At 35.3% G+C, this 8,729-nt stretch overlaps 1 long non-coding RNA gene across 2 annotated transcripts; it reads left to right on the top strand.

Annotated features, from left to right (window-relative positions):
- The first annotated feature begins 979 nt into the window (after positions 1–979).
- On the top strand, positions 980–2,944 carry LOC140990309 (uncharacterized). 2 transcript variants are annotated; one of them, XR_012177628.1, is made up of 5 exons: positions 980–1,226; positions 1,352–1,430; positions 1,570–1,593; positions 1,763–1,811; positions 2,533–2,944. It is a non-coding gene; the product is annotated as an uncharacterized lncRNA (long non-coding RNA). The 2 variants fall into 2 exon arrangements; XR_012177627.1 differs by lacking the exon at positions 2,533–2,944 and having other exon boundaries at positions 982–1,226; positions 1,763–2,133.
- Positions 2,945–8,729: the final 5,785 nt, after the last annotated feature.

Genomic DNA, 8,729 nt, shown 5'->3' with positions numbered 1-8,729 from the left:
TCGGTTTAATGTTGGTTCGGGTTGGTACGAAGCCATGATTAAAAATCAAGTTATTGGTTCTAATCGTCTCGTTTTTGGTTCTATTGTCAAGTTTTTGTCAAGTTAAGATTTATTGCATGTGTCACATATTAGAAGTAAGTAGCAGCAAGCCTGGGAACGATCCAACTCATCCGGTAAAAATAATGTTTTAATTATATTACGTGCATAAAAATATAAAATGTTTATTTTTGAGATATATGCGATATGTCTTGTGGCCACCTTATGTTATGGGTTTAGAAGTCGGTAGGCGCAACCGAGGACCTCTCCGCCCGGTGACTTACGATCGGTTTATGATTATGTATGGGTACGGACATCCAGTCCAAGGGCTGTGATTGATCTCTACCGCCCAGTATACTGTGGTTTAGTCTGATCAGGCGCTCACATTATGTTATGGACCACTTGCTTAGAACATTATCTCTACCAGAAAATTATGATATGATATGACAGAGCTCTATGGAGCAAAGCTTTTACGTATGATTTTCAGATATGCACGTAGATATAATTACTCATGATACGATTTTCACCATACGCTTTACGATACCATATTTTTACGTTGCATGCGATTTTATTGTATATTTACTTGTTATTCACGATATATACATGTTGAGTCTTTAGACTCACTAGACTTGATTGTTGTAGGTACCGATGAGGTCGAGACGGAGGGCGTAGATCAGTGAGCTATCTTGGGGCAGCTGTAGTATACCCGAGGACCTCATGTTTTAGTTTATGCATTTTTATTATGTTTAAACTCAGTTTTAATATGTTGGATTATTTTTAAGTTGGTATTTGAAACAATATTTCCTTCCGCTGTTATTTTAAAGTTGAAATTATTTACATGTTTATTTTGAAGCAAGTTATTTATTTATTTAGAAAAATTTTAATAATTCCGCAAAAATATGAATACGAAATACGGGCCTTTACAACTTTATTAAATTAAAGAAAAGGGGAAATAAGCAAACCCATTCCCGTAGCCTTTGTTTTCCTTTTTCTTCACAATCCCGTCACCCTCATCACCTTCAAATTGGAGAGGCCATAACTTTACCGTCTGGCGTCGAAATCTCGAACGGTTTGAGGGGTTTTCTTTCTTACTTCAGTAGCTTCGTTTTGAACCATGAATCGCCACTTTTGATGCTCGTTTCAGCCCAAATCGAGGCCTGTTCGTGGCTGCTTCTGTTGGCTCGATTTAGGTGAGATTTAAGTTTAGTTTCTTGGAGTTTTGTTGTGTGTTGGAGTGGGTTTTAAGTCTTGTGATTTCCCTGTAACTCCAGCTCGTTTTTTGAATTTTTCCAGCTTGTTTTCTGAATTTTTTTAGCTCGTGAACAGTAACTCCGACGAGTTTCCAGTGGGTTATCACCTCGAGACCGCTAGCGACTAGAGTAAGCTTCGACCATGTGAGTTCCTAGTCCAAAATTTCAGCTTCTAAGCGTGATAGTAGGCTGCTGAAATTTGGATTTTTACCCGTTTCGATTTAAATTGTTTTCGTCGTTCGAATAGCGTTTTATTGACATATTTGTTGGATAATTGTTGTAGGTTCGGTCATTGGAAATCTTCGAGGTATATTCGGCGAGCCTATTAATTATGTCGAATCGTTTTGTATTATATTGAAAGATATTATAGTATGGTTGTTATCGTTGGAATTAATCTAAGGATTATCGAGTTGATAATGGTTGGAATGTAAATAATGATGAGTTGTGGAATTATTCGGCTTATTTTGTTATTCTAGGCTGAGGGAGTTTAGTTGATCATTCTTGAAGATCATTTTCACGATATAGGTATGTTACAGCTTGGTAACATACGACGGTAAAACATAAATTTTGTTTAATTGTCATTCTGTGTTACATGGATCATGTTTATGACTTGTTGACTATTGTTAATTGTTAAATTCTTTCGTTGTGGTCTATGTTTATTATTATGACATATTATTGGCATTTAGCATAGGGCATACAGTTATGACATTCATGTTGAGCCCTATTGTTCTTGTTAGCCATTGTTGATATCTGTTGTTATCTGGCACTGTTGTTTATCTCGAGATCATTTTGTGGCTGATAGGCCTATACACATGAGACCATAGATGTGATTGAACAATCCTGTGGTTAGTGCAGCCTTTTGAGGTGAGCGCTGGGATTGTGTCATCTGGTTCGTTCTGTTGTGCCATCATGTTATATCGTATCAGCTGTATGGAGGCCGAGTCAGGGGTGTTATTCAGCACAACTTGGCATACCTCGCATACTTGGCAGGGAGGTTTAGCTGCATGACGATGTAGCTCCCCTGTGTTGTTTCTCGAGCATTATTCCAGTTGTTATCGTACCGTTTGTTGGCTCCTGTTATCCCGATTATTCGTTGAGCCTTTCATGCATTGCATATTACATTTTATTATATGATTATGCATGATTTATGATTATTGTTGTTATTGTTGAACTGTTTCATACCAGAATCCTAACCTCAGTTGTTTACTGGGGGGGCTACTGTGGTTGCTATTGGGCACCATGGTAGATCTCTCGAGTCGTTTTTCAGCATCAGGCCGGGGTTCCGCCAGTGGAGCTCGAGATTGAGGTTGGATTGCTTGGTTCTGTCAGTGGAGTTTCCCAGTTAGTCTACATGTATGTCTTGAGTTTGTTTCAGTCTTGTATTGTAGTTTATTTGCCTGGGAGATGCCCCGTGTATCTGTAGTGATATTTGGTAGTTTTTGTAATGTTCTGAGTCTACCCTATGATTCTTATGATCTGGTGAGTATTTGGTAATTTTTAATTTCTGTTTAGTCCTGGCCAGTGCGGCTATAGGTTGTTGACTTCGGTTTTTGTTTTTATGACTCTAGTTGGAGTATATTTTGATATAAACTGCTGCTTGAGTTTTTCGAGATGTCCTACTTACGGGAGGGTCATGCCGAAATTTTTCTAGGCCTTGAGGTCCGTTTTAAAGTACTTTCAAACCATTTCCGCTGCAGTTTTAAATCAAACCATTACTGTTTGATCATTAATTGTCGTTAGAGTAAATGGGCCTCACACGCTGCGACCTAATTCTAACATGAGGGACATGCAAATAACTTAACTTGACCAACCCTTCAAAATCGAACCAAAAACGAGGCAATTACGCCCAACGAACTTAGTATTCAATCATGGCTTCGTACCAACCCAAACCAACATCTAACCATCGTTTAGCCATGATTAAAATATTCTTAAAATATTGGAAAGCATGACCATAGGGCTTTAATACATGAAAATTGTGCATGGAGGCCAAAATCATGAAACGCTCTTTCGAGAGTCACTTTGGCACATTGCACCGTAAATTCTTGTACGACCTCTAAACTTAACCAAATCACAAACGGCCAAAACCATGACCTTCCTAACTCAATAAGGTACTGTCTAGTCCAAGACCATAGGCTAAAATCCAACCAAGAACTCAAACGACACCTCTGAACCGAAGCCAACCTGCTGTCCAACAAAAATACAATAGCAGTGGCCGTGCTTCCGTGCTTCGTTTGTGAGACTATTGGCCATTGGGGCTTGAACCACCGACTAGAGCCTCTTACCACCATCCTAAGGTGTGGCTTGAACCATGACTATGGGCCCTAGGCCAGCCAAAATCCAAGCAAACACCCAAGACAATCCCAAGCTTCACCCGAGAACACACTTGGCACGCGTGGGGGAGTTGTTTTTTTTGCTGTCAAATGAAGGATCTAATGGTTATGAGGTTAACCATGGTCCATGCTAGACATTCTAAGGTGTTGTATGAGTCATGGCTAAGGGCTAGAAGCCAACCACAACCCACCTAACACCCCAAAACCGAAACTCAACACACTCAACAAAACCAGAATTTTAAAACCGAAGGGACACTTGTGTTGTTTCTTTTAAAATCCGATGGGACCATGAACCAAACCATGAAAGGGAATCTTGGTCACGTCCTAGACAAGCCAAGGAGAGATTCTAACCATGGCTACAGCTCCTAGGGCAGCCAAGATCAGAACCCTCCCCCTTTGACATCAAAACAAGAAAAGCGAGACACAAAAATGACATGATGGGGAGTTGCTGTCACAACTCGTTTTTCTGGGGTGAATGGCATGCAACCAATGGACTAAACCCTTTCTAACACACCCTATAACATGACCATAAGCAGCCTTGAGCGCCTGGAACGAGCCATACCCTGAAACCATCAAAACAAATACCAACGTGAAGCATGAAGGGAAAGAGAAAAATCTATGCAGAATTTTGTGAAGTGTTGCTGAACAAATTTCGGTTTTTGCTATTAAAATCATGAACAAATATGGTTTAAAAACATGTATATGACTTGATTGAAGAGCAAGGAAAGATATAAACATGCTTGGAAATCGTCTGAAAAGAAAACGAATTAATACGACGATACGGCGCGACAGAGACGAAGTTCTTTTTCTTTACTACTTTTCTCTCTTATTTTCCTCTAGCCTCACACGATTTTTTTTTTGAAAGTTGCTCTGAAATTTTCAAATGGATGGAGAGGAGAATGTCTAGGGAAATGAATAGGGTGGTTGCAAGATATATGGGGATAGAATGGCAAGGTAGAAATCTTTCTATCCTAGAGTTTGAGAGATAAGGGAAATGATTTGATATTGTATAATTGAGGGAGGTTTAATGGGATGAGATGACCGATTTTTTTCTCATTCAAAATAGGGTAGGAAATTGCTTATTTAATAATTACTTTGTGATTAAAAGGTGGGAGAATTATCTCCCTAGAAAAGAATAAGGAATGATATCAAATGGTGAGTTGTCAAACCAATAACAAATCTTTGAAAAGTGGGGTGGCCGAATTCTACCAAGTAAATGGGGTGAGAATATTGCTTAATTATTAATTGTTGATGATTAAATGTGAGAGAATTAATCATACCAAGGAAAGGGATCAATAATGGATAGTTGCCAAATATTTAAATCCTTTAAAGGAGGTGGCTGATTTTCTAAGATAATGAAGGGAAAAATATTGCTTAAATATTGTATTTAAATCTTTAGAGTTTTATCTACCCATTAGGTATTTTAGTGAATTAAATAAATTAATTTAGGGAGACTATTTTCTTGCATGCATGGCTAAATATTTAAATTAAATTTACTAACATGTTAAGTTACAATTTCTTAAATAAAATAAGCCTAGATTAACTTATCTCAATTGGTCACATATTTTATTTTAGGCTTTTAATTAAATTATTGGACATAAAAGAATTTATTTACTATTTATCTCTAATTAATTAATTAATTTCTTAAACTTTATTTTACCTTAAAATAAATTATTATTTATCTTAAAAAAATTCTAGGAATGTTTTCTTATCATTAAATTTTATCTTCAATACTCCAACTCCAGTCCGGCCTCACTTATCTAACTGAAAAGATAAAATTAAACTACTGCGTAAAATAACTCAACAAATTTAAAGAAAAGAATTTAAATCCTCATGCATAAAAATCATTTTAATTTAAATAATAGTAATTATACATGGCTTATACGTAGTCTGATTTAACGGGTTCTACAGATTCGTTAACTCGAGGTACACTTTCGCTATCTGGATATGAGAGATGCTGACCGTGTGAGGTGTACTACTTATCTATTTAGGGATAACGCTTCTTTATGGTGGGAAGGAGCTGAGCAGGGTGTTAACCTTGCTACACTTACTTGGGCTCTATTCAAGACATTGTTCTACGAGAAATATTTTACTACTGATGTGAGAAGCCGTTTAAATTGGGATTTTATGACTCTCCGTCAGCGAGACGCTACTGTTGCTGAATTTGTGAAGAAGTTCGATAGGGGTTGTCACTTTGTACCCTTTATTGCCAGGGATGCCGAAGAAAAGCTTAGACACTTCATGGATGGTCTACGACATACTATACTGAATAATGTTATGATGATGTGTCCTTTGGATTATGCTATTGCAGTTACTTATGCATACCAGTCTGATCAATCCTTGAAAGACATCGAGTTTGGGTTACAACGCAAGAGACAACAGTATCAGAACAATAATGAACCAAATAAAAAGTCATATACGGGTCCTCCTAGACCTCAAGGGCCTCAAAAGCCCCAAGGTCAAGTTAAGAAACAAGCACCACAAAAGCCACCGAATCCTGGAGCACCAAAACCTGCGGAGAGGCAACCATGTAAAGAGTGCAATCGCTTTCATCTTGACAAGTGCAAATGGGGGACATTCAAGTATTTCTACTGTAAGGAGAATGGGCATAAAGCGGCTGATTGCCCAAAGAGGAAAGCATCTACTACAGCACGAGCTTATGTCATGCATGCAGAAGAAGAAGAGGAGGAGCCGGACACTACTCTCATCACGGGTAACCTAGTCATTTAACATTTTTATATTGCTTATTATTGCATGAAATGTTAAATTGGTTATTAGAAGGAATTGGGATGTAACGTACCGTACTTTTTACTTCTTAAAATTTGCGCAAAAATTAAAAATTTTCTCAAATACAAATAACTTTCAAAGTCTGATCACAATTAAACTGCCCATCCAAAAGTATTTGCGATACAAGAGCTCACAAATAAAGTTTGCTAAAGAAAATACTTGTTTAAATATCGTAAGCCAAAACGTGAAATCAGAGTATTAAAATTTTCATGCTTAAAAACTTAAAAACATAACACATGGGCGGTCCTCTGGCCTAGCCTCCTGCTCAGTCCAAGCCTGCTCCTTGGTCCCCACCCCTCGTCTCCTCAAAGTCATCCTCACATGCATCGATCAAGTCTAGTGAGTCTAAAGGCTCAACACGTATAAACTGAAAGTATCAAATAATACGTAATAAAATCACATGCATCTTCAAAATAGAGCGTACATAGTAGAAACATGAACTTGAACTTGATAACATGAACGTACTTGGAACTTGAGCGTAATAGCATAACATAGACCTGCCATAGTCATGAAAATTTTTGTAAACGTACTTGCATCATACATACTTGAGCATACATAACATAATTTTTGCATAGAAGCATGTTTAAATGCAAGTGACCCATACATAAATATGCCTGACAGACTGAACCACAGTACTGGGCTGACATGGAAGATCCACTGCCACATATGCTACTACTTAAATTATAATTCACCAAGTGTAGGTTGTCTATAAGTAATATATTTTGTAAGTACGATATCGATCCACGGAGAGGTTATTTTAAGTTTAAATTTATTAATTTATAGATTATCAAATGCAAGAATGAAATTTACAAATTATAAATTTTGTCAAAGATCGAGGATTTATTCTTGATTTATGTAATATTGTTTAACTAAAAGTAAAACAAAAGAAACCACTATAAATAATGGTTCCAAGAAAATTAAATATTTAAACACACACCTAATATAATATAGTTCCCACTATAGAAAATACCGAATTCACTGATATTTTATATATGGTACCTATGATTATATATATAACTATATAAATGTATAATTGCATTTAGTAAATGTTAAATTAAATCATTATATTTAATTTAGAACAACCGGCAGAGCCACGCTATTGCCTAAATAAAATATATGATTTAATAAGTTAGTTGCGGGAAAGTAAAAGTTAGTTTCAGAAAGTAAAAGTTAGTTACGATAAAATAAAATTTAGATGCAGAAAGTAAAAGTTAGTTGCGATAAAGTAAATGTTAGATGCTGAAAGTAAAAGTTAGTTGCGATAAAGTAAATTGATAACAACAAATAATTCATTTGATGTAAATTGATAACAACAAATAATTCATTTTTATACCTACAATAAAAAAAATTAGCAAAATGAAAAGAAATAAAGAAAGAATATACAAAATATAAACAATCTTTCTTTACCGAGAATTCATCATCTTCACCTTGACATAATAGATTTAGCTTTCCATAAGCTTACTTTTAATCAACACTAAAAACATCACTCATAATTGGGAAAATGAAAAATATATTGGAACTTTGAACTTTTATACACACTCACACTATATTTTACAATGGGATAGAATGATTCTCAAGCTAGCACAAAGCCTCTATTTATAGGCCAAATGAGAGAAATGGTCAAAAATTTTATTAATGCTATGCAGTTGTAATAGTAGTATTTGTCTCCTCAAACTTCAATTCCAAGTCAATTCTTTCAATGCTTTGTTCCACGACTTTAATCACCGAATTTGACTCTGCTCAAAACAACAAACATGTGAAGAATTGTCAGTAGATGAATTTGGCCACTTGGTTCACCTCATTTGGTTAAATATTGAAAAAATTATGATTTTTTTACTATATGCTGGTCATGATAAAAGTAAATTTGTCTTCCTTTTGATATTTTCACAATTTGATCATCTTAATGAACTTTTTAGGCAATTGTGTGTTCTGAAAAGTTGTAGATAATTTCTCAAGAATTCCAAACATGTTTGAATCACCTCCATTTGAATTTTCTAGATTGAGTTATCATAATTTTACCAACACGTAGAAAACCTGAAAATAAAACATATTTAGCAAGACATTTAAATATAAACAAACAATACTAAAATAACATAATTTTATAATTTTAATGAAACATAAATTTTAAAATATAGCTTTTAACATATAATAAATTAATAATTTTAAGTTTCATCACACCCCTACACTATCTTATTACTAGTCCCTTAGTAATAGTCCCTTAATGATAAAATTTATCGGAAAATCACAACCTAGATTCTTTATTCCTTTTATATATTTAAATATACAAACATATTCATTTTATAAACAAACTCATATACCGATATAT

Source organism: Primulina huaijiensis, chromosome 12 (genome assembly GCF_012295235.1).
Source record: "Primulina huaijiensis isolate GDHJ02 chromosome 12, ASM1229523v2, whole genome shotgun sequence".
Classification (NCBI taxonomy): domain Eukaryota; kingdom Viridiplantae; phylum Streptophyta; class Magnoliopsida; order Lamiales; family Gesneriaceae; genus Primulina; species Primulina huaijiensis.
Note: the sequence above shows the minus strand (reverse complement) of the source record. Positions and strands in the feature narration are given on the sequence as shown.